Raw genomic sequence first — 25,892 nt, 5'->3', positions numbered from 1 at the left:
AAAGCCCAGGGGCATGCAAGAAGCTATTCAGGAAGATGAGCTGGTTCAGAAAATGCTCTCATCCCCTCACTCACTTTGACAGGGGAGACGGCCACTGTGGTGGGTTGAATTCATCAATGTTAAGTGCCCTCACAGCCAATGCCACCATGAAACTGCCCGTTCTCTGTTCACAGCCATGTAACTATAAGCTATGTGCAAGATCTTGAAAGCTCCAAAGAAAAACACAAGATTTGAATTGTCTCCTGACAGAAATTCTAGAAGGTACAGCACGCCAGAAGTGGGAAGTATAAAACCAACTGCCAGAGGCAGCTGGGAGATCCTCCCCCGACATTGTCACTACACTTCTCTGACACTGCACGAAAAGTAAAAATAAAGACAGAATAGGAAAGGGAAAATAAAGGGGAGAGGGGAAGAGGGATTGGAGGTGAGATGGTCAGGCTACAGTCAGAAGCCTCCTGAGAGGAGTTTCTGATTTACAGTATGAAGCAGGCAAGACATGAAGAAAGGCTATGGCCTGGTGTATTAGAAAAACGAGTCATAGGCCAGGTGTGGTGGCTCATGCCTGTAATCCCAGCACTTTGGGAGACTAAGGCAGGCGGATCACAAGGTCAAGAGATTGAGACCATCCTGGCCAACATGGTGAAATGCTGTCTCTACTAAAAGCACAAAAATTAGCTGGGCGTGGTGGCATGTGCCTGTAATCCCAGCTACTCAGGAGGCTGAGGCAGGAGAATTGCTTAAATCCGGGAGGCGGAGGTTGCAGTGAGCCGAGATCGCGCCACCGCACTCCAGCCTGGTGACAGAGCGAGACTCCATCTCCAAAAAAAAAAAAAAAAAAAAAAAGAGGCCAGGCATGGTGGCTCACCCCTGTAATCTCAGCACTTCGGGAGGCCAAGGCGGGCAGATCACGAGGTCAGGAGATCGAGACCATCCTGGCTAACAGTCAAACCCCATCTCTACTAAAAATACAAAAAATTAGCCGGGCGTGGTGGCAGGCGCCTGTAGTCCCAGCTACTTGGGAGGCTGAGGCAGAAGAACGGTGTGAACCCAGGAGGCAAAGGTTGCAGTGAGCTGAGATCGCGCCACTGCACTCCAACCTGGGGGACAGTGCGAAACTCTGTCTCAAAAGAAAACAAAAAAAGAGAAAAGAAAAACAAGTTATTCCAGCAGCTCAGCTCCATCACTGTCAGGAGGTGATGGCCATGGTAAAGGTAGACAGCCAACAACAGCAACAGCAGGAGGTATGGAATCTATGCACAGCCAGCACAGTAGAGGCCTACAGAGATCTCAAAGTATTTGACTTCTCTGGGCCTCAGTTTCCTTTATCTGAAAATGAAGATGGTAAGAGTGTACATTAATTACCTAGGACTGCCATAACAAATTACCACAAACTATATGGCTTAAAACAACAGAAATTTAATCTCTTGCAGTTTAGGAAGCTACAAGTCTGAAATCCAGGTGTCAGTAGGGCCATGCTCCCTCTGAAGGCTCTAGGGAAGAATCCTTCCTTGTCTCTTCTAGTTTCTGGTGGTTATCAGCAATCTTTGGAGGGCCAGAGCCATTCCTTAGTTTGCAGCAGCATAACTGCAATCTCTACCTCCATCTTCATGTGGCCAACTTCCCTCTGTGTCCCTCTCTTCTTATGACAATACCAGTTACTAGACTAGGACTTTCCAGTAAAACTTCATCTCAACTTGATTATATGTGCAAGGACCGTATTTCCAAGTAAGATCACTTTCATAGGTTCTGGGACAATATGAATTTTGGGGGATACTATTCAATTCGGTACAGAGCACCAACCTTATAAGAAGTTTATACATGTAAGGTATTATACTTAGGACCATGACTGGCACACAATATGTGCTGTGTAAAGGTTGGCTACTCTTCTTCAACATCTCTGGCAGGTAGCTGCTGCCAAAAGGATATGTGGGTGTGTTCTGTTATGTAAAAATCACTCTCCCTCCATTTTGAGTCAGAGGCAAGAAACTGAATCAAACTAGAGTTCTGAAATAAGCTGATTAGGGCAGAGCTAGAGCACATGTTAATATTACCATTCAGTACCCCTTATCAATATCCCACCAATATTCTCAGTCTGGAGTGAAAAAATACCTGCTACAAGCATTTGTTTTTTGAACAACATAGACTTTATCATTCCAAATGAACAATGGCCCTTCAAAGCAGTCCCCTTGTTAGGATCTGCCTTGAAAGAGCCTTCAGAGCTAGCCAAGAAGCTGCAGCAGAGAGACAGCAGTCTCATCACTTACAATTCACACTGTGAGTTCTGATCCCAAACTGCTTTACATGGTATATTCACCCCATGGTTTGGTAATGAAACGACTTTTGGCTGTATCCAAACATTAAATCCATTCTCTGAGATGGAGATGTGCTATTTCTGAGGAAGTGATATTCAAAATAACAAGCTACTTTCAAATTAGGGAAGAGGAGAACAGATTAAAGGCTCTTGCTCTTGCTTCTCCTTCAACAAATGAATTTGGGACAGCTACCCAAACTGAAAAAAAATACAAGGCTGGGCGCGGTGGCTCACGCCTGTAATCCCAGCACTTTTCGAGGCTGAGGTGGGCGGATCACAAGGTCAGGAGTTCGAGACCAGCCTGCCCAACATAGTGAAACCATCTCTATTAAAAATACAAAAATTAGCCGGGCATGGTGGCGAGTGCCTGTAGTCCCAGGTACTCGGGAGGCTGAGGCAGGAGAATCGCTTGAACCCGGGAAGCAGAGGTTGTGGTGAGCCGAGATCACGCCATTGCACGCCAGCCTGGGCAACAGTGAGACTTCGTCAAAAAAAAATAAAATAAAATAAAATAAAGAAATACAGCCAGATCCCAACCACTCTCTTCATATCAAAATAAATACCAGATGGATCAAAGATTTAAATTTAAAGATTAAAGATTTAAACACATACAGTACTCAAAAAGAACAAGTAACTATTTTTATAATTTTGAGGTGGGGAAGCACGCTTTTTTCTAAACATTGGTCTAGTAGCAGAAAAAATTACAAGGGAAGAGATTTTCTGACTACCTAAAAATGTAAAATTTGCACACAGAAAAAAAGCTGCAAAGTTGAAAGGAAATGACAAAATGGGAACAATTCTGTATTATATATGATAGTCGACCTGTTAACTCTTACAAATTAATAAAAAAAATTATTGGAAAAAATGTGCAGGCAAGGTGCAGTGCTTCACACCTGTAATCCCAATGCTTTGAGAGGCCAAGGCAGGAGGAGCACTTCAGGCCAAAGATCAGGACCAGTCTGGGCTGCAAGAACCCATCTCTACAAAAAATAAAAAATTATCCAGGTGTGGTAGCAGGCGCCTGTAGGCCCAGCTACTCACGAGGCTGAGGCAGGAGGATCTCTTGAGCCCAGGAGTTCAAGGCTACAGTGAGCTATGATTGCACCACTGCACTCCAGCCTAGACAACAAACCAAGACCCTGTCTCTAAAAGAAAAAAAAAAGTTCAAAAGTCATGAATAAGTGATTTAAAGAAAAAATACAAAAGTCCAAAATACATCTGAAAATTCAACCTTTAATATTCAAATAAATGAAAATTAAAGCATACTTAATGAGTGCTATGTTTCAGTTACTATTCTAAGCATTTTACTTGGATTTATTCCTCACAATAACCCTATAAAATAAGTTCTATCATTATCCCTACTTTACCAAGATGAAACTGAGGGACAGAGAAGGTAAATGACTTACCTAAGGTCACACAGTTAATAAATGGCTGAGTCAGAATTCAGCCCCTAGCAGGCTGGCTCCAAAGTCACATTCTTAACCACTGTGTTACAAGACCACGTCTCACCTGTCAGATGAGGAAGACAAAAAATACAACAACCAATGTTATTAAAAGCATGGGGAAACAGGCAATCTCATGTGCTGCTAATAGAAGTTTATATTCTTAAGAGTAGTTTGGCTCCGTGAATTGACATTTTAAATATGCATATCCTTTAACTCAGCTGGCAAATTTCTTGGAATTTATCCTGAAGAGATAGTGCACAAGCATGCAAAGATGTATATACCAAGTGTTTATCATAGAATGCTCACAATAATCAAAATATTGCAAATAAAAAGCCCAATAAGTATACCAAATGTCCAACAAATTCATTCACTCAACAAACATTTATTAAGCATCAGTGATGTACCAGGAACTGTTCTCAATACCAAGTATAGAGCATGGATAAAAGAAAAAAGGGCCAGGAGTGGTGGTTGACACCTGTAATCCCAGCACTTTGGGAGGCCGAGGAGGGAGGATTGCTTGAACCTAGGAGTTCGAGACCAGCCTGGGCAACACATTGAGACCCCATCTTTAGAAAAAATTTTTAAAAATAGCTGGGTGAAGCAGCACATGCCTGTAGTCCCAATTACTTGAGAGGCTGAGGTAAGAGGATCACTTAAGCCCAGGAGGTGGAGGTTGCAGTGAGTCGAGATCATGCCACTGCACTCCAGTGTGGGTGACAGAGCGAGACCCTGTCTCCAAAAAAAAGGGAGAGAAACACTCATTCTATGATACAGAATGAGATGCTGCCTGATTCTAGCATAATAAAACAATCTTTAAAAGAAAAATCCCTGTCTTCATGGAGCTTATATTCTAATGGAGGAAAGTTAGGCAATAAGCAAATAAATAAGAAAAGTATATATCAGATGATGCTAAATGCTACAGAGAAAAATACAGAAGGGAAGAGGGATAGGGAAGAAAGGAGGATTGTTATCTTGTTAAGGGAGTCAAAGAAGACCCCACTGATAACAGATAAAATAAATGGATTAAATATTAGAGAATAATAGCAGTATGATATAACCACTCACTGAACTATAATTCAGCCCTTTATTCTGTATTTATTGACATGAAAATGTCCTCAATCAAGTGAAATCAAGTGCAAAAAGATGGTAAAACAGTAACAAGATATGACTCCATTGATATAAAATTACACATATATATATGCTCATATTCCAACTGGGAGAGTAGACCAACATCTAACAAGATTAATAATACTGAGTAAGGGTCCAGGCTGAGTGCCAGGCATCAGTATAAGCAGTCTATCTGTTCACGCACCCATTCACTGATCCTCCTCCCAATACCTATACTTTGCTCCAGAAAGAATTTAAGGACAGCAAATCTACACACCTCCTCAAGTTCTTTATTTCTCTCATCTTTTCTCTCTTCTTCCCAGAAGCCAGGCCAGTGACAGTGTGAAAAAGGGACATAAGAAGGATGGAAGGAAACCTCCACAGAATCTGGATGGGATTCCTCTTATTTCAATACATAGGAAACAGGTCCTGGGAGGCACAACTCCTCCCTGCACACCTGCAGGATTTGAAGCAAGGCTACCTGACTCAGACTCCCTATTTCATTCCCTACAAAACCCAAGATGCCCTGCAGGGACAGCTGGGAGCAAGCCTAGCTCATCATATGGAGGTGAAAGGCCACAGGAGGCCAGAGCTCTACCCTTGGCACACAAGGCCTACATCTTTCTATGAGCAGAAATGACAGAGTCAAGCCCTTTTTGGCCCCTAACCTGTCCTCTCCTCCATGCCTGTATTCATAAGCTATCCTGGCTAAGTTAATTCATGCTCAACCCCCCATATCCACCGCCTTGCCCAGTTACCCCCGGAGATTCACAGATTTCCCCACTAAGATTCTCGAGACTAAGTCCCTACGAAGAAAGCTGCCGAGGGTGACCAGACATGTTAGTTTGATTCAAACATTTTCAGTCTGGGGTGAGGGTAGCCAGGGTTCAGATCTATCTGCTCTTAGATATGTAAGAGCAGACTATACTTCTTGTTTGAGCATAATGCCACAAACAAGGAACTGGAAACTTCCCGAAGGTGAAATCCACATTGTTGTTGCCTGTATCTTTAGCCTGGGGTGGGGGGTATAGGCACATGAGTGGAGGCAGCACACTCAGGGAAAGACTCAACTACTTCAAAACGTTTCTCACATACTCTCTGTCACCTCTTGGACACCAACTATAAGCCAGGCTCTGTGTTAAGTGCTTTCATACGCTATTGACAAAAAAAGTAAAATCACTTTTATCAAACATTCCTACTCTGTACTACTGAATTTAAGACGCCTAAAGCACATTCAGGTCCAGCTGCCCTGCTGATAGTTAAACATTCAGGCTTGATGTTAAGCAGAGGATAAAAACCTGAGATTCTCTCCTCAGGGTTATCACAGAAGTCTACAAACTATCAAGTCAGATTCTTCAGGCCCCAATCTGGCTTCAGCTCTCTTACCTGTGCTTTCACCAGGAAACATCACAAACACTCATGTACATATCTCAAGTCCCCAACACACTTGGTCTGCAAGTGGAAGAAATTCCCTGCTATAAACGGGTACCACAGGAGGTAGACAAAACCCAAAAGTAATCACACTTCTTCAGCAGAGGAACCTCTTTCTCTCTCCACCTCTCTCATCTTTGCCAAATATGTATTTATTGAACAACTCGTATTATGCTCATCACTACAGGATATAAGAGATGCCTCTTGCCTTCAAAAATTTACCCCAATAGGGAAAATAAAATCAATACATAGGAAGCATGTTATAAAAATAAGACGGTTCGCCGGGCGCGGTGGCTCATGCCTGTAATCCCAGCACTTTGGGAGGCTAAGGCGGGTGGATCACAAGGTCGGGAGTTCAAGACCACCCTGGCCAAAATGGTGAAACCCCGTCTCTACTGTAATCCCAGCTACTCAGGAGGCTGAGGCAGGAGAATCGCTTGAACCCAGGAGACGGAGGTTGCAGTGAGCCGATATCGTGCCACTGCACTCCAGCCTGGGTGACAGAGTGAGACTCCATCTCAAAAAATAAAAAATAGCCGGGCGTAGTGGCTCACGCCTGTAATCCCAACACTTTGGGAGGCCGAGGCGGGTGGATCACGAGGTCAGGAGATTGAGAACACAGTGAAACTCTGTCTCTACTAAAAATACAAAAAAAAAAAAAATTAGCCGGGCGCGGTGGCGGGCGCCTGTAGTCCCAGCTACTCAGGAGGCTGAGGCAGGAGAATGGCGTGAACCCGGGAGGCAGAGCTTGCAGTGAGCCAAGATCGCGCCACTGCACTCCAGCCTGGGCAACAGAGCAAGACTCCGTCTCAAATAAATAAATAAATAAATAAATAAATAAATAAATAAATTAAAAAAAATAAAATAAAATAAAAAATAAGAGGGATCCAGGATTTCTAGTGCATGGAACAGGAAAACAGAGATGCTGGTAAAACAAATGGAGAAGTGGGTAAAGTAAGACAAACGATGGGATGTCCTGGTATATACAGCTATCTTCAATTTCAAATAACCACATCTCCCCTTTTGGTTCCATTCCTAGTAGAGGTATGTTTTACTTCAAGAAAAATCTCCAATACAAACATCTGAGACATAAAGTTGGGGATCATTCACAAGACAAAAAAGAGTCTCCTTTTTGCTGTTAACTAAGATATGATTTAACCACCCCTCAAACTATCCATCATACATACATATATACATATATATACATACAATGTTTATACCCAGCTTTTCAGGATCACATTTATAAGGTGAAGCAAAGTACTTTTAAAAAACATTCAGGACAGGTGAGGTGGCTCACGCCTATAATCCCAGCACTTTGGGAGGCCAAGACGGGTGGATTACCTGAGGTCAGGAGTTTGAGACCAGCCTGGCCAACGTGGTAAAACCCTGTCTCTATTAAAAATACAAAAATTAGCCAGGTGTGGTGGCGCACGCCTGTAATCCCAGCTACTCAGGAGGGCTGAGGCAGGAGAATCACTGGAACCTGGGAGGTGGAGGTTGCAGTGAGCAGAGATCGTGCCACTGCACTCTGATGCCACTGGGCGACAGAGCAAGACTCCGTCTCAAAAAAAAGAAACAGACACATGCACACATATGTTTATTACAGCACTATTTACAATAGCAAAAACATGGAACCAACCCAAATGCCCATCAATGAAAGACTGGATAAAGAAAATATGGTACATATAAACCATGGAATACTATGCAGCCATAAAAAGGAATGAGATCATGTCCTTTGCAGGGACATGGATGAAGCTGGAAGTCATCATCCTCAGCAAACTAACACAGGAACATAATACTAAACACCACACATTCTCACTCATAAGTGGGCGTTGAACATTGAGAACACATGGACACAGAGAAGGGAATAACACACACCAGGGCTGTTGGGGGGTGGGGGTGAGGGGAGGGAACTTACAGGATAGGTCAATAGGTGCAGCAAACCACCATGGCACACGTACAGCTATGTAACAAACCTGCATGTTCTGCACATGTATCCAGTTTTGTTTTTTCTGTTTTTTAGAATAAAGAAAAAAAAATTTATAAAGGCAATGTATCAGGTTGGGTGTGATAGCACATGCCTGTAATCCTGACACCTGGGAGGCCAAGATGGGAGGATCGCTTGAGGTTAGGAGTTCAAGACCAGCCTGGGCAACATAGCAAGAAGACTCTGTCTCTACAAAAAAATTAAAAATTAAAAATTAAAATTTTTAAAAAGGCACGTATTGATGAATGAATGGCTAAACTATGATGCATACATAAAATGGAATATTATTCAACCTTAAACCAGAAAGTAATCCTGTCACATGCTACAGCATGGATGAACCCTAACACATTATGCTAAGTAAAATAAGCCCATCACACACACAAAAATACTGTATGACTCTATTTATATGAGGTAGTAAAGTATCCAAATTCATAGAAACAGAAAGTAGAATGGTGGTACCAGAGAAAGGAGGCGTAGGGCAAGAAAAGTTGTTGTTTAACGGGTACAGAGTTTCAGTTTTGCAAGGTGAAAAAGTTCTGGAGATCTGTTGCACAAAATGTGAATATACCCAAGATTACTAAAACGTAAAGACTTAAAAGTGGTTAAAATGGCAAATTTTACGTTTTTTACAATTTCTCATACACTTAAAAATGGTTAAGATGGTAAATTTTATGTGTGTTTTTTACCACAACTGCTTTTGTTTTGTTTTGTTTTTTTTAGACAGAGTCTTGCTCTGTCACACAGGCTGGAGTGCAGTGGCACAATCTCGGCTCCCTGCCACTGCAACCTTCACCTCCTGGGTTCAAGTGATTCTCCCGTCTCAGCCTCCCGAGTAGCTGGGATTATAGGCGTGTGCCACCCCACCCAGCTAATTTTTTTGTATTTTTAGTAGAGACTGGGTTTTGCCATGTTAGGCAAGCTGGTCTCAAACTCCTGACCTCAGGTGATCCGCCCGCCTCAGCCTCCCAAAGTGCTAGGATTATAGGCGTGAGCCACGCGCCCAGCTCACAACTACTCTTTTTAAAAAGGTAATGTTCATATGGGGAAAAAAAAAAATTCAGCAACAGAGAAAGATATTAAAAAACAAAAAGGCCAGGCATGGTGGCTCATGCCTGTAATCCCAGCACTTTGGGAGGCCAAGGCAGGTGGATTGCTTGAGTCCATGTGTTCTAGACCAGCCTGGGCAACACAGGGAAACCCCATCTCTATTAAAAAAAAAAAAGAAAGAAAGAAAAAGAAAATTTTCAGAAACAGTATGGGTATATAACAAGCATACAGAGTTTCTCCTCTTTTTACATATAAATGCTAACACTAACCATAAATACAATTTTGCACTTTTCTTTGGTTTTCTCTTAATAACAGATCTTGCAGATTGTTCCACGTCAGCTTGTTTATGTATATCTGTGTCATTTTTCTTTTTCCTGCAACCAACCATCCATTATATATCTTTTTTTTTTTTTTTTTTGAGATAGGATCTTGCTCTGTTGCCTGGGCTGGAGTGCAACGGTATGATCTCAGCTCACTGCAACCTCTGCCTCCCAGATTCAAGCGATTCTCCTGCCTCAGCCTCCTGAGTAACTGGGATTACAGGCGCCTGCCAGCACACCCAGCTAATTTTTGTATTTTTAGTAGAGACAGGGTTTCACCATGTTGGCCAGGCTGGTCTTGAACTCCTGACCTCAGGTGATCCTCCCGCCTCAGCCTCCCAAAATGCTGAGATTACAGGCATGAGCCACCGCGCCTGGCCAGAGATTTTTTTTTTAAGTTTTATTACCCAGCTTTTTTTTTTTTTTTTTTTTTTGAGACAGAGTCTTACTCTGTCGCCCAGGCTGGAGTGCAGTGGCACCGTCCCGACTCACTGCAAGCTCAGCCTCCCGGGTTCACGCCATTCTCCTGCCTCAGCCTCCTGAGTAGCTGGGACTACAGGCGCCCGCCACTACGGCCAGCTAATTTTTTGTATATTTTTTAGTAGAGACAGGATTTTCACCACATTAGCCAGGATGGTCTCGATCTCCTGACCTCGTGATCCGCCCACCTCAGCCTCCCAAAGTGCTGGGATTACAGGCGTGAGCCACCGTGCCCGGCCCACCAACTAATTTTTTTAAAAGCACCTCTTTCACTTCAGTGTCTCTCGGTCTGCTGATTGTTTTTTTTTTCTTTATGGTAAATTGAATTTTTTTTTTAAATTATACTTTAAGTTCTGGGATACATGTGCAGAACATGCAGGTTTGTTACATGGGTATGCACACTGATTGGTCTTCTTAGAGGGAGCATAGTGAGGTAGAAATGAGGGCTCCTTAAATACATCAGGGCTCAAATATCAGTTCTGCCATTCCCAAGTTAATTAATCTCTTAGAGCAGCCATCCCCAACCTTTTTGGCATCAGGGACCCATTTCATGAAAGACAATTTTTCCATGGACAAAGGGGAGGGAATGGTCTCAGGATGATTCAAGTACATTACATTTATTGTGCACTTTATTTCTATTATTATTATTACGTTGTAATATATAATAAAATAATTATACAACTCACCATAATGTACAATCAGTGGGAGCCCTGAGCTTGTTTTCCTGCAATTAGATGAGATGGGAGACAATGACAGATCATCAGGCATTAGATTCTCACAAGAAGCATGCAACCTAGATCCCTCACACTTGCTCAGTTCACAATAGAGTTCCTGCTCCTATGAGAATCTAACGCTGCCCTGATCTGACAGGAGGCAGAGCTCGGGTAGTAACGCGAGTGATGGTTGTAAAAATACAGATGAAGCTTTGCTCACTCGCCCACCACTCACCTCCTGCTGTGCAACCTGTTCCTAATGAGCCACAGACTAGGGTTGCGGACCCGTCTTAGAGCCTCTGGGTTGTCACCTGTAAAAGACAGACGCTACCATCTATCTCCTACACAGGTGAAATCACAACATATGGTTGAAAAGCCTATTAGAAGGCTAGGCATGGTGGCTGATGCCTGTAATCCCAGCACTTTGAGAGGCCAAAGCAGGTGGATAACCTGAGCTCAAGAAATTGAGACCAGCCTGGCCAACATGGTAAAAGCCATGTTCACTAAAAATACAAAAATTAGCTGGGTGTGGTGGCGCACATCTGTAATTTCAGCTACTCGGGAGGCTGAGGCATGAGAATTACTTGAACTCAGGAGGCAGAGGTTGCAGTAAGCCGAGATCACACCACCACGCTCCAGCCTGGCAACAGAGTGAGACTCCATCTCAAAAAAAAAAAAAAAAAAAAAGCCTATTAAAGAGGACAAAGTGCTGTCTCTGTTTAACCAGCACTGTCTCAGAAGTCAAAGAAATGCTTAAAGAAGTAGTAAAGGACAAGAAGGGATCTGCCAAATTAACAAGAGAAAGGGTGTTTCTGGCAAAGGCAACAATACATACAAAGGGCAAGAGTTGGGCAGAGCCGCCGGGCACAGTGGCTTACGCCTGTAATCCCAGCACTTTGGGAGGCCGAGGCAGGTGGATCACCTGAGGTCAGGAGTTTGAGACCAGCCTGACCACCACGGTGAAACCCCGTCTCTACTAAAAAAATATACAAAATTAACCAGGTGTGGTGGCACATGCCTGTAATCCCAGCTACTTGGGAGGCTGAGGCAGGAAAATTGCTTGAATCTGCAAGGCAGAGGCTGCAGTAAGCCGAGATCGCTCCACTGCACTCCAGACTGGGCAACAAGAGCAAAACTCTGTCTCAATTAAAAAAAGTTGTGCAGACACACAATCCAACAACACAGATACTAACATGAAAATAAAAATGTGAATTAGTCAACAAGTAGTTATTGAGTGCCTCTACATACTAGGCACTGAAGATACACAACCAGGAACAAGCTCCCTGCCCTCATAGAGCTTATAACCCACCAGGAGAGAAAGACAAACAGTTAAGTGGTCTTATGTAAACAAATGGGGTGCTAACAGTTTCTTTATATAGAGCGGCCAGAAAAGCCCTTCAAAAGGAGATAATGCTTACTTGACAATTAAAGGCAAGGGACAGGCCAGGCGCGGTGGCTCATGCCTGTAATCCCAGCACTTTGGGAGGCCGAGGCAGGTGAATCACTTGAGGTCAGGAGTTCAAGACCAGCGTGGCTAACATAGAGAAACCCCGTCTCCACTAAAAATATAAAATTAGCCGGGCATGGTGGCACACGCCTGTAGTCCCAGCTACTCGAGAAGCTGAGACAGGAGAATCACTTGAACCTGGGAGGCAGAGGTTATAGTGAGCTGAGATCATGCCACTGCACTCCAGCCTGGGTGACAGTCAGACTCTGTCTCAAAAAAAAAAAAAAAAACCAAGGGATAGTTAACTGAGGCAAAATGCACAGTGAAGAGTGTTCCAGGCAGAGGCCATACAGCACTACAAAGGCCTTCAGGCCAGAAACCGCTGGAGAATGGGTCAACGAACTGTGAGCAGATGAGGGTGCCAGCAGTAGGGAAGAAGGGGCCTGGGATGAGACTTGAGAAACATGCAGGGACCAGATATTGCAGGATCCAAGTAAAGAACTCAAATCTTTTCCCTGCCCCTTTAAGGGTAGAGAAGTGGCAGAGTCCTCTAAGTCAAAATTTCTCTAAATATGGTCTGGAGGACTGGGTGCAGTGGCTCACACCTGTAATCCCAGCACTTTGGGAGGCAAGTGGATCACCTGAGGTCAGGAGTTCAAGACTAGCCTGGCCAACATAGCGAAACCCCATCTCTACTGAAAATACAAAAATAAAAATAAAAAATTTAGCTGGGTGTGGTGGTGGACGCCTGCATTCCCAGCTACTCTGGAGGCTGAGGCAGAAGAATCTCTTGAACCTGGAGGTGGAGGCTGCAGTAAGCTGAGATCACTCCATTGCACTGCAGCCTGGGCGACAAGAGCAAAACTCTGTCTCAAAAAAAAAAAAAAAAAAGGAGAAAATAGATATCACAGATATCTTTGGCTGGGCGCGGTGGCTCACACCTGTAATCCCAGCACTGTGGGAGGCTGATGTGGGTGGATTGCCTGAGGTCAGGAGTTCAAGACCAGCCTGGCCAACATAGTGAAACCCCGTCTCTACTAAAAATACAAAAAATTAAAAAAAAAAAAATTAGCTGGGCATAGTGGCGGGTGCCTGTAACCCCAGCTACTTGGGAAGTTGAGGCAGGAGAATTGCTTGAACCCAGGAGGCAGAGATTGCAGTGAGCCAAGATCGTGCCATTGCACTCCAGCCTGGGCAACAAGAGCGAAACTCCATCTCAAAAAAATACATATATATATGATCTGGAGACCAGATGACTGGTGTCAGAATCACCTGGGAGGCTGATCAAGCTGCAGATTCCTGGTCACCACCCCAAACCTACTCAATTAGAGTATCTAGCAGTTGATACCAGGAAATCTGCATTTTAAACAAGTATCCGGCACCCCCTCCTTCACCCTCATGGGTAATTCTGATGCACTAAAGCTTCAAAACCATAGCTCTAGGAACAAGGCTAATGAAGAAAGGCCCTTACTTGAAACTAGCTGTCAATGTCATAATTAGAGTACTATGTAAAGCCAGAGTCAAGCTGGGCATTAAGTAATCTAGACACAGCAGGCTGAGCTAAGTGTGATGGTGTACACCTATATCCCGGCAACTTGGGTGGCTGAGGCAGAAGGGTCATTTGAGCTCAAGTTCAGTGCTGTAGTGTGCTATGATCATGCCTGTGAACAGCCACTACACTCCAGCTTGGGCAACATAGCAAGACCTTGTCTCTAGAAAGAGAAGTCTGAATGAATTATGGAATTTGAAGGTCCCAACGCAGAAAATAGAAGGCAGGACATTACAGCCATGGGACTTAAGAGAACAGAAGGAGCAAGCAAAGACAGTTAGCACTTTCAGGGGAAATCACTAACAATAGTCATGATCTCCAGCTCTCTTAGGTTGGTTTTCCCAGCATGGCCCGAGGAAGGAAATGCAGGTGCCTCACCTCACAGAGACTAGATTACCAGGCCATAGACTGCCCAGTCTGTGCACATAACCACTCCATCCAATCTTCAAAAGAGAACACATCCTTCCTCAGTAAGTACTCTATCTTCATGAATCCCCATCAGCCTGCAAAAGAGCTCTGAGCTACATACAAAAACATTCAGAACACCTCTAAGGGCCAGGGACTAGCGCTACCCCTCAAGACTCTCTACTTGGCACATCAGTGCTCCCTAACCCTGTCAAAATTTAAGAGCCAGGTCAGAAACCTTGATGCCCACTCCTACATACCTTCAGATCCCAGCATTCATGCACATCCAGCCAGTCTTCCAGTACTTTTTGCTATGCCTCACTGACAGAGTCCCGTACTATACAGAATACTCTCTCCCCCAAATTCAGAGAGAAATTCCACAGATTCATGTTGAACAGAGTCCTGAACTCCTAAGGCTGCTGAGGCCAGCTCCTATGCCTGGTTCAGCGGGAGGAGGTAGCCTGAAGAGAGCTCACTCCCTTCACCCTATCTGAAGGAAGCTCCAGGACTACTGCAGGCTTCTGTACATGCAATTTGTTTCAAAGATAAGGTAGTTGAACCTGACATATTTAAAAGAATGGCTAGGCTCTTGGCAGCAGAAATTGAGGTGGGGGAAAAGTTAAGATAGGATTTCTGGGGATTTCATTTTAAAGTAAAGAGCCCATAAAATACAGAGAAAGTAATATACACTCTCACTCAAATCCTTGTATGTCAACTATCTGATCCCTTCTATAATCCAAAAGCTGGTTCCAAACTAAAGAGGTAAGAATGCTAAAAGATGATTTAAGTAATCCCCAAGATTATTTATGGTCCCAATCCTGAATTGCTTGCCCTGTTCCTTCTTACACTCTACTCACTATCCAGGTGCTCCAGGTTTATGACTTAATGATCCTGCTTCAGCCTTGTCTCATCTTATCCTTCAGGTCTTTTGCTTCCTTCCTTGCTTAGAATTCTACTCCACTATCAGTTATTCTGCCCTCAGCTACCTGAAGTTAATAATATGCCTACCCAGATTCTCAACCTTTATCCTCAGGACACATGCTCCCTTCATGAGCAAGTCTTTTGTGTCAGGCTTACCCTGGTTTCATGGATATGACTCAATCATTTTAGATGGTTCATCCAGGCAAACAAGGGAATTACCAAAGATGGACGAAATAGGAAGAATGACAATGAACCAAGGGCCAGTGTTTAAAACTCACCCTGACAACCTAAAGTACACCTTCCTAGACCTCAGGTGCTGCCCCCAATACTCTATCTCCCTCCCTAGTGCCCCACCTCAAAGGTCCTTCTAGCCACTGCTGATAAGCTTTGACTAGGAATTCATGGTGAGCACAACATAAGCTTACAGTCTAGTGAAGGACACAGACAACAAAATAATTACAATACATATGATAATTAATGGTAATGCATGCAGAGTTGTAGGATCAAGGCTAATCAGGTGAAGTTATATGTATACTAAGCTATAACTTGGATGATGAATAGGAGATACCCAGGCAGTGGCAGAGCATGTTAAGGAAGGGTGTTCTAGGCACAATGAAGAGCACATGCAAAGGCCTTGCAGCAAGAAAGCACATCTAAAGAGATGTCATGAGCTGGAGGATGGGAAGGTCAAGATAGGGGACTGATGCAGATGATGCTGGAGAGGCCAAAAGGGCCGAACAGGACAAAAGAAGTTGTTTTACTATCCACTGCACAAGTATTTATTGTCAATAATGTGTCAGACATTGTTCTAGGTGCTAGGAATACAACAATGAATAAAACAAACAATATCAGCCAGGCACAGTGGCTCACACCTGTAATCCCAGCACTTTGGGAAGCCAAGGCAGACGGATCATTTGAGGTGAGGAACTCAAGACCAGCCTGGCTAACATGGTGAAACCTTGTTCCTACTAAAAATACAAAACTTAAGCCAGGCATGGTGGCACGCGCCTCTAATCCCAGCTACTGAGGAGGCTGAGGCACAATAATCGCTTGAACCCGGGAGACAGACATTGCAGTAAGCCGAGATCGAACCACTGCACTCCAGCCTGGGCAACAGAGCCAGACTCCATCTCAAAAAAAAAAAAAAGGCCAGGTGTGGTGGCTCATGCCTGTAATCCCAGCACTTTGGGAGGTTGAGGCAGGCGGCTCATGAGGTCAGGAGATCGAGATCATCCTGGCTAACACGGTGAAACCCCATCTCTACTAAAAGTACAAAAAATTAGCGCCTGTAGTCCCAGCTACTCGGGAGGCTGAGGCAGGAGAATGGCGGGAACCCAGGAGGCGGAGCTTGCAGTGAGCCGAGATGGCGCTACTGCACTCCAGCCTGGGCAACAGTGCAAGACACCATCTCAAAAAAAAAAAAAAAAAAAGACAATATTCCTGTTCTCTTCTAATTGGAGAAGACTATAAACAAATATGTAAATAAACCAGAAAATTATCATATATTGGTAAGTGCAATCACAGAATTAAAATCAGGTGATGTAATAAAAGCATATGGGTAGATACTTTAGAATCATTAGATAGTCAAGGGAAGACCTGTCTGAAGAGGGCATTTAAAAGCAGGGGCAGGGTGCAGTGGCACAGAGACCAGCTGTGAGACCTCGTTTCTACAAAAAATTTTTTTAAAAATTAGCCAGGCGTGGTGGCACATGCCTTTAGTCCCAGCTACTGGGGAGGCTGAGGCAGGAAGATCCCTTGAGCCCAGAGGGGTACAGTGAGTTATGATCACACCACTGCACTACAGCCTGGGTGACAGAACGAGGCTTTTGACTCAAAAAAAAAAAAAAAAAAAAAGAAAGAAAGAAAAAAGAAAAGAAAGGAAGGAATGAAGGAAAGAAAAGAAAAATCAGGTATCTCAATAAAAGGAAGTCATTAAAAACTCAATGGAGGCTGGATGCAGTGGCTCACGCCTGTACTCTCAGAATTTCAGGAGGCTGAGGTGGGCGGATCACTTGAGGCCAGGAGTTCGAGACCAGCTTAACCAACATGGTGAAACCCCATCTCTACTAAAAATATAAAAATTAGCTGGGCATGGTGATGCACACCCGTAATCCCAGCACTTTGGGAGGCCGAGGTAGGACAATCACTTGAAACTGGGAGGCAGAGGTTGCATGAGCCGAAATCACGCTACTGCACTCAAGCCCAGGAGACAGAGACTCTGTCTCCAAAACACAAAGTAGTTCAATGGAAATATCACTAACATCTAACATCATTTTTTTTTTGAGACGGAGTTTCGCTCTTGTTGCCCAGGCTGGAGTACAATGGTGCAATCTCAGCTCACTGCAACCTCCACCTCCCAGGTTCAAGTGATTCTCCTACCTCAGCCTCCCGAGTAGCTGGGATTACAGGTGCCTGCCACCACGCCCAGCTATTTTGTATTTTTAGTAGAGATGGGGTTTCACCATGTTGGCCAGGCTGGTCTTGAACTCCTGACCTCAGATGATCCACCTGCCTTGGCTTCCCTCCTAAAGTGCTAGGATTATAGGCATGAGCCACTGCGCCCGGCCTCACTGACATCTTTTTAAGCAGAAGAATTATCATTTAAGCAATCATTCTTACATTTTACTTTATTTTTTTCTGAGATAAGGTCTTGCTCTGTCACCAAGGCTGGAGTGGATTACAGTTCATTGCAGCTTCAACCTCCCAAGCTCAAATGATCCTCCCACTTCAGCCTCCCAAGTATCTGGGACCACAGATGTTCACCAGCACCACACTTGGCTAATTGGTTATTTTTTGTAGAGACATGGTCTCACTATGTTGCCTTGAACTCCTGGGCTCAAGCAATCCTCCCACCTCGGCCTCCCAAATTGCTGGGATGACAGGCATGAGCCACCACGCCTGGCCCATTCTTCCATTTTATGAAGGTCACTCTGGCTGTAGTGTGGAGACTGGAATGGAGGTAGGGGTGAATAAAATTAAGACTAGAGGCAGTGATGATAATGCATTATGTAAACTAAGATGATGATAATAACAAGATTAACATAGCAATTAGTAGGTGCCAATCTATTATTCTAAGCATCTTATATATATTAATTCACTTAATCCTCACAAGTACTCTTTAATAAATTTAAAAACTAAGGTACAGGGTAGTAGCAATGGAGAGGGAAAATGATTAGATTCAAGAAATATTGAGGAGGTAGGGAGGACAAGTCCTAGTGACTGGTTGTCAGATGTGGGAAGGGAAAGAAGGAATGATTAATCATTACTGGGTTTGGCGCTTTAGCCACTGCATACTGTCTATAACGTATATGATTGGGCACTGGAGAAGGAGCAAGTGAGAAAAAGCAGGGGGCTGCAAGACATCCCAGTGGGGTTGTAAGCAACTGGATAATCTGGTCTAGAGATCTGGGCTGGAGATTTGGGAATCATCCAAGTGTAGATGGTAACTGAAGCTGCCAAAGAGGTTGAGATCACCCAAAAACTGGAAATACCTTAATGTCTCGATAGAAAAATAGCCAAATAAAATACAGCATATCCATTCTATGAAATACTATCCAGCACCAAAAAGAATGAGATATGCCTGTTTGTACTAACATGGAATACTGTCAAAGCGTGTTATTAAATCATAGAAGAAAATACCAGAATGATACAGAAGATGTTATATCACTTGTATAGAGATTAAATAAAACAAAAAATAATACATATGTATGAACCCAGAAAAAATTTAAAGTAAGTAAACACACAGGAAAAAGTATGGCAGGTACATTCCAAACCACCAATACATTACCTCTAGTGAATACAGAAATAACTGAAATGGGGAGACAGGAATAGCCAAGATATGATCTACAATATTTTGGTATTTTAAAAATATCATTTATTATATTCTCTGTAAATTAAATAATTTTTCAAAAAGAATGAGCAGAAGGAGGAGCTTACAAAGGACATCTTTTGCTTCAGATACTAAATTCTCTCTGTCCTTCCCATCCTCCACTGGCCTTGAGGTTCACGTATTCTGGCTTCTCATCTGTCTACCTGAAATGTTAACACCAAGCCCCCTAATTCCACACTCTATCCCAAATCCTTGGCTCCAGGCAAGCCCTGGTCACCAATCTCTGAGCCTGGGCTATAGCCCCAGGAGGAGAGATCAGACACCAAAATCTCAACAAACACAGGGGAAATGGGTATAGATGCCAGCTTCAAGGAGAGTGATCAAGTGGCCTTGCTGGCCTCCTGGCCAGCAGAAATTTCAAAGAGCAAAAGGTATCTGAAAGTATCTGGCCATTTGGAGGCAGCTCTGGAGTGCTGAGGAATGGTGCTGAAGGTCAGTCAGGCAAAGTCAGGGGTGAAGTGGTAAGGAGTGGGTTGAAGAAAGAGCTAGTATCACTTGTAAAGATTCCAAGTGAAGTGCTGCAATCTTATGGAAACCAGGTTTACAGAAAAAGGAGGCGGCAAGCTGCATCCTGTGAGTCTGGTTGGAGAACAGGGGTTTCTAGGGGTATCTAGAGGAGTCACTTCCAAAGCAGCAATTCCAAAAGGCACATTATGTAAAGGTTTAGTAGCTAAAGCAGCAGCAGGGAGCTAGAGACGTGAATAGAAAGGAGATAAGGAAGATCTACAAATGAGGAAAGATGAAGGCAAGTTAAAGCCTTTCCTTCGGCCAGGCACAGTGGCTCACGCCTGTAATCCCAACACTTTGGGAGGCCAAGGCGGGCAGATCACCTGACTCAGATCGGGAGTTCGAGACCAGCCTGACCAACATGGAGAAAACGCGTCTCTACTAAAAAAACATAACACAATTAGCCAGTCGTGCTGGCACATGCCTGTAATCCCAGCTACTCGGGAGGCTGAGGCAGGAGAATCACTTGAACCCGGGAGGTGGAGGTTGCAGTAAGCAGAGATTGTGCCATTGCACTCCAGCCTGGGCAACAAGAGCAAAACTCTTGTCTCAAAAAAAAAAAAAAAAAAAGCCTTTCCTTCATCAGTAAACCAAAGGCAGAGATCATGGGCAGCTTTCTGGTGACTGTACCCTTAAGTTTCAACTTTCTGTAGATGAAAGACAATATATTTGGTCATGTTTTCCTGGTTACCCAAAAAATGACACAGCCCAGGCCTTACCCAACAGCTGATTCACCATCAATTAATCTATATCACAGCCTGCTGAGCCTCACACCTCACACACTCACATACTAGACAGCTCTGGGGGAAAAAAACAACAACCCAAGGTGAGCTGTCAAAGTTCTCTTGGTACCTGACCTCGCCCTCTGGGGTAGGTTTCATTTCAAAACTGAAAGGGACTGAAGGGCTGGGGAAATCCAAAGATCAACAGAGCCAGAACAGGTGGTTCCCAGCAGAAGCGTCCCAGGTTGGAACTCAAAACAGAAACCAGACCACTGATAAGACATGGTTTATGATGTCTGTCTCCAAGCCTTCAGATGCCATTTATATGTTTCTGATATTTACAATAGGGCATTGACCACATTTATCCAACTCCTGACTACTAAAAATCTAATTCTCCAAGTGCTCAAGCAACTTCCTGGTTTTATTACATTTTAGAGCTTTGGGGTAGCTCCAATAATTGGGATACCAGGGAACTTGCGAATTCTTTAGCCCTTCAAATGGGCCACAAATAATGAATTTTATCTCTTCTTCCTTCTTCATCTCCCCACAAAGGCTTGGCAAAATTCCTGTCTCACTAAAAAGTTTCTAAGTTGTTCATAATGGCCCTCTCAATGGAGCAATATTCAGTACACGAAAGTCTAGTTCATCAAAGGAGTCAGGTTATTTGCTTGAGGTTCATCTGTAACTAGCTATATGAGCTTGGACAAGTCACTTCACCTTTCTGAGTTCTATGAAGTAAGGAGGTTGGAAAAAAAAAAAAGAAAGGGAAGCAATAAAACAACCTTGAACTGAAAAAAGTCTTTAAGTTTTTAAGTCTAAAAGGCTCATCAAGTGCCAGCAAGTGTTATTTTTAAAAGGCATACACCTCAGCCTAGCCAACACGGCAAAACCTCATCTCTACTAAAAATACAAAAATTAGCCAGGCGTGGTGGCATGCATCTGTAATCCCAGCTACTCGGGAGGCTGAGGCAGAAGAATCGCTTGAACCCAGCAGGCAGAAGTTGCAGTGAGCTGGGATCATGCCATTGCACTCCAGACTGGGTGGCATGAGCAAGACTCCATCTCAAAAAAAAAAAAAAAAAAAAAAAGACATACCGGAAGCATACCACAGGAAACTCTAAGCATAAATAAAAATTCACAAACTTCCAGAACAAGAGAGCAGATTATTACTTACAAGGAAAAAAAATCCCATTGGACTTCTCCTCTGTATCACCAGAAACTCAAAACACTGGAAAGCTACTTAGACTCTGTAGAGACTAGGACTAGTATTCCAAGAATTCTAAACCTAACCACAATATCATTCATACACGAAGGTTAAAAAGAAATTGGACATAAAAAGACTCTGAAAGTACCACTCATGCCCCCTTTCTAAGAAAATCACTCAAAAAAATGTCCTACTTGGCTGGGAGTGGTGGCTCATGCCTGTAATCTCACCACTTTGGGAGGTCAAGGCGGGCAATCACAAGGTCAGTAGGTCGAGACCAGCCTAACAGTGCAAAACCCTGTCTCTACTAAAAAAATGAAATACAAAAATTAGCTGGGCACAGTGGCGCACGCCTGTAGGAGGCTGAGGCAGGAGAATCGCTTGAACCCGGGAGGCGGAGGCTGCAGTGAGCCGAGATTGCGCCATTGCACTCCAGCCTGGGTGACAGAGTGAGACTCCGTATCAGAAAAAAAAAAAAAAAAAGAAATGTCCAAGGCAATTAACATTTAATTGTAACAAAGCCAGGAAAGACAAACTATATAAAAAACATGTTTCCCCTCCCAAACAAAAACCTTTTAATGAGTTTGGACCAGATGACTTCGAACGGCCTTTCCAAGCATAAACAGAAACTGCCCTGTACACCACAGTCCCTGGCAGTCTGGGTTTGTGAGTTGTTCATCACCTAGTGGCCTGATGAAGTAAATGCAGTTTGTCAAGTGCCCGGATAAACTTCCAGCCATTTTGTGAGCTCTGATGGCGTATGCAGCAGGGCAGCAGCCTGACCTCCTAATGATTACAAGAGTAGGAGAATGCAAACCCTCCAAACTCATAGACAATTGTAAAGACTTAGCTCACCACCGATTCATTCTTCAAGGAGGAAGGGAAAGCATACTCACCTTGTAACTAAATAATCCTAAGTGAAGCACAGATTTGTCAGGCTGCATTTACAAAGTAGGAAGAAGTAGAAATTGTTTCTGTGCAGAATGATCTGTACCGAAAGCAAGTTTAGATATTAGGATAAACTGCAAATATGTCTTATACATCGGAAGACTGTCTTCAAAGGTTCATGAGTTGGCATGTGGAAGATGTATTATATTTATTCTGTATAGTTCCGGGGTACTGGTCTAAAATTAGGCCAGGCACAGTGGCTCACGCCTGTAATCCCAGCACTTTGGGAGGCTGAGGTGGGAGGATCACCTGAGGTCAGGAGTTCCAGACCAGCCTGGCCAACATGGTGAAACCCCATCTCTACTAAAAATACAAAAATTAGCCAGGCGTGGTGGCACACACCTGTAATCCCAGCTACTCCGGAGGCCAAGGCAGAAGAATCACTTGAACCCAGGAGGTGGAGGTTGCAGTGAGCCGATATCGTGCCACTGCACTCCAGCCTGGGCGACAGAGTGGGACTCCGTCTCAAACATAAATAAATAAAAATAAAAATTAAATTAATGAGAAGTCTCAATTAGATTTCAATTCAAAACAAGAAATAATTTTCAGCAGGGTGCAGTGGCTCATGCCTGTAATCCCAGAACTTTGGGAGGCCAAGGCAGGAGGACTGATTGAGGTCAGAAGTCCAAGACCAACCCAGGCAACATAGCGAGACCCAGTCTCTACAAAAATTTTTTTCTTTTTTTTTTATGAGAAAGAGTCTCCCTCTATTGCCCAGGCTGGAGTGCAGTGGCGCGATCTCGGCTCACTGCTACCTCTGCCTCCTGGGTTCAAGCAATTTTCAGGCCTCAGCCTCCCGAGTAGGTAGGATCACAGATGTGAACCAACATGCCCAGCTAACTTTTTTATTTTTAGTAGACATGCAGTTTCGCCACATTGGCCAGTTTGGTCTCAAACTCCTGGCCTCAAGTGATCCACCCACCTCGGCCTCCCAAAGTGCTGGGATTACAAGTGTGAGCCACTGCACCCAGCCTCTACAGAAAATTTTTAGAATTAGCCTGGTGTGGTGGCACACAGTAGTCCCAGCTACTCAGAAGACTGAGGCAGTGGGATCACTTGAGCCCAGGAGTTCAAGGCTACAGTAAGCTATGATCACACCACTGCACTCTAGCCTGGGTGACAGAGCAAGACCCTGTCTCTTAAAAATAAAAAAAGGCCAGGTGGCCGGGCGCGGTGGCTCACGCCTGTAATCCCAGCACTTTGGGAGGCTGAGGCGGACGGATCACTTGAGGTCGGGAGTTTGAGACCAGCCTAGCCAACATGGTGAAAACTGTCTCTACTAAAAATAAAAAAATTATCCAGGCGTGATGGCAGGCGCCTGTACTCCCAGCTACTGGGGAGGCTGAGGCAGGAGAATCACTTGAACTCAGGAGGCAGAGGTTGCAGTAAGCCAATATTGTGCCACTGCACTCTGTCCTGGGCGACAGAGCGAGATTTCGTCTCAAAAATAAAATGAAATAAAATAAAATAAAAACAAATAAAAAATAATAATTTTTTGCTGGGCATGGTGGCTCATGCCTGTAATCCTGGCACTTCAGGAGGTCAAGGCAGAAGGATCACTTGACCCCAGGAATTTGAGACCAGTCTGAACAATATAGTGAAACTTTGTCTCTATAAAAAACTGAAAAAAAAACCCAAAAAAAACAGCCGGGCATGGTGGCATGTGCCTGTAGTCCCAGCTACTCGGGAGACGGGAGAAGCTGAGGGGGAGGATCGCTTGTGCCAGGGAGGTTGAGGCTGCAGTGAGCTGTAATCCAACACTGCATTCCAGCCTGTGTGGCAGAGCAAGACCCTGTCTCAAAAAATTATGATTATATTTCTACCGATGAGAGCTTTTCAACAACAATGTCCTCAAAAAGTGATGAGCTCCCCTATTAATGGAGGTATTCAAAGAGAACTTGAAAGATCATTTGTCAGGAGAATGATAGAAAGCATTCCTGTAATTGGATGGCAGGCTGGAGACAAGGAGACTGCATTAAATTACTTCAAAGGCTCTTTTCAGCTCCAAGAGTTTTTATTCTAAATAAAAACAAAACAAACAAAAACCACTAATAAATAACTAAGAAGTCCTTCTTCTATTATTTTTAAAGATCCAACCAGGCAGTACAACTTAGTAGCTAAAAGTACAGGTTTGATACTACTTTCTCTTGAGTAAATCTGGACAAATTACTTAACTCTACTTGTCTCTGTTTAGAATAAGAGTACCTATTTTGTAAGATTACTGTGAAGATTAAATGATACGATACTTTGTTAAGTATTTAAAACAGTGTTTGACACATGAATGTGTTTAAAACTAGCAGCTTAAAAAGGAAAGAAAAAGGAAAGGTGGAGATGGGAGAAAGGCAAGGAATGAAACCTAAATGTGCGGCTTGTTTTCATTATGTATACCCAAGCCTCAACCAAAGCGTTCCTGGCTGTTGCTGGCCAGAGGCTGGGTTCCCTTGGCAACCAGCCTCAAAAAAGAACCTAGATCTACCTTCTTCAGGTAGACGGCTCATCCCTTGCCCTAGAATCTGGTATCTTCCCTGCACAAGGCAGACTCTCTAAGAACTCACAGCCGGGTGCGGTGACTCACACCTGTAATCCCAGCACTTTGGGAGGCCAAGACGGGCGGATCATGAGGTCAGGAGATGGAGACCATCCTGGCTAACACGGTGAAACCCCATCTCTACTAAAAATACAAAAAAATTAGCCGGGCATGGTGGCGGGCGCCTGTAGTCCCAGCTACTTGGGAGGCTGAGGCAGGAGAATGGTGTGAACCCAGGAGGCAAAGGTTGCAGTGAGCCGAGATCGCACCACTGCACTCCAGCCTGGGTGACAGAGCAAAACCCCATCTAAAAAAAAAAAAAAAAAAAAGAAATCACAAATACCATTGCCCCAAACTCAAGGAGCTAAGCAGGTGTTACTCTTACTTCCTATGATCAATTACAGAACATCAGAGTTCAAAGAGACTTCGGAGGCCGTCTAGAGCAACCGCTTTTTTTTTTTTTTTTTTTTTTTTTGGAGACAGAGTCTTGCTCTGTCACCCAGGCTGGATGGAGTGCAGTGGCGCGATCTTGGCTCACGGCAATCTCCGCCTCCCGGGTTCACACCATTCTCCTGCCTCAGCCTCCCGAGTAGCTGGGACTACAGGCACCCGCCACCATGCCCAGCTAATTTTTTTTGTATTTTTAGTAGAGATGGGGTTTCAGCGTGTTAGCCAGAATAGTCAGAGCAAGACAACATCTCAAAAAAAAAAGCAAGCATGAACTCGGGACAGACTGCCTTATTTAAATCCCTGCTCTACTACTTATTAACTGCGCAACTTCAAGCAAGTTTTCTAACTTCTCTTCAACTCTGTAAAACGGGGATAAGAGTCACCATGAGGTTATTTTTAAGGATTGAATGAGATAATCCATGTAGAGTACATAGCATGTAGAAAATTCTCAACGTGTGGCTGGGCACAGTGGCTCATGCCTG

General features: G+C 43.9%; 1 protein-coding gene across 33 annotated transcripts in view; it reads right to left on the bottom strand.

The window, feature by feature from the left end:
- Positions 1-25,892, bottom strand: part of ASPRV1 (aspartic peptidase retroviral like 1) — a 133,258-nt gene that overhangs the window by 95,580 nt on the left and 11,786 nt on the right. For 17 of the 33 annotated variants that reach the window (XM_063713639.1, XM_063713622.1, XM_063713635.1 and 14 more), the window contains 2 exons: positions 10,815-10,852; positions 8,372-8,470 (listed from right to left, as the gene is read on the bottom strand). The gene's annotated coding sequence lies outside the window, so the exon portion shown is untranslated. Of the gene's footprint in view, positions 1-3,717; positions 3,821-8,371; positions 8,471-10,814; positions 10,853-22,381; positions 22,474-25,892 lie in introns of all 33 variants that reach the window. The other 16 variants (XM_063713645.1, XM_063713632.1, XM_063713628.1 and 13 more) reach the window with 5 other exon arrangements.

Source organism: Pongo abelii, chromosome 12 (genome assembly GCF_028885655.2).
Source record: "Pongo abelii isolate AG06213 chromosome 12, NHGRI_mPonAbe1-v2.0_pri, whole genome shotgun sequence".
NCBI classification, from domain to species: Eukaryota; Metazoa; Chordata; class Mammalia; order Primates; family Hominidae; genus Pongo; species Pongo abelii.
The sequence above is the reverse complement of the archived record's forward strand: the minus strand, read 5'-3'. Positions and strand labels throughout refer to the sequence as shown.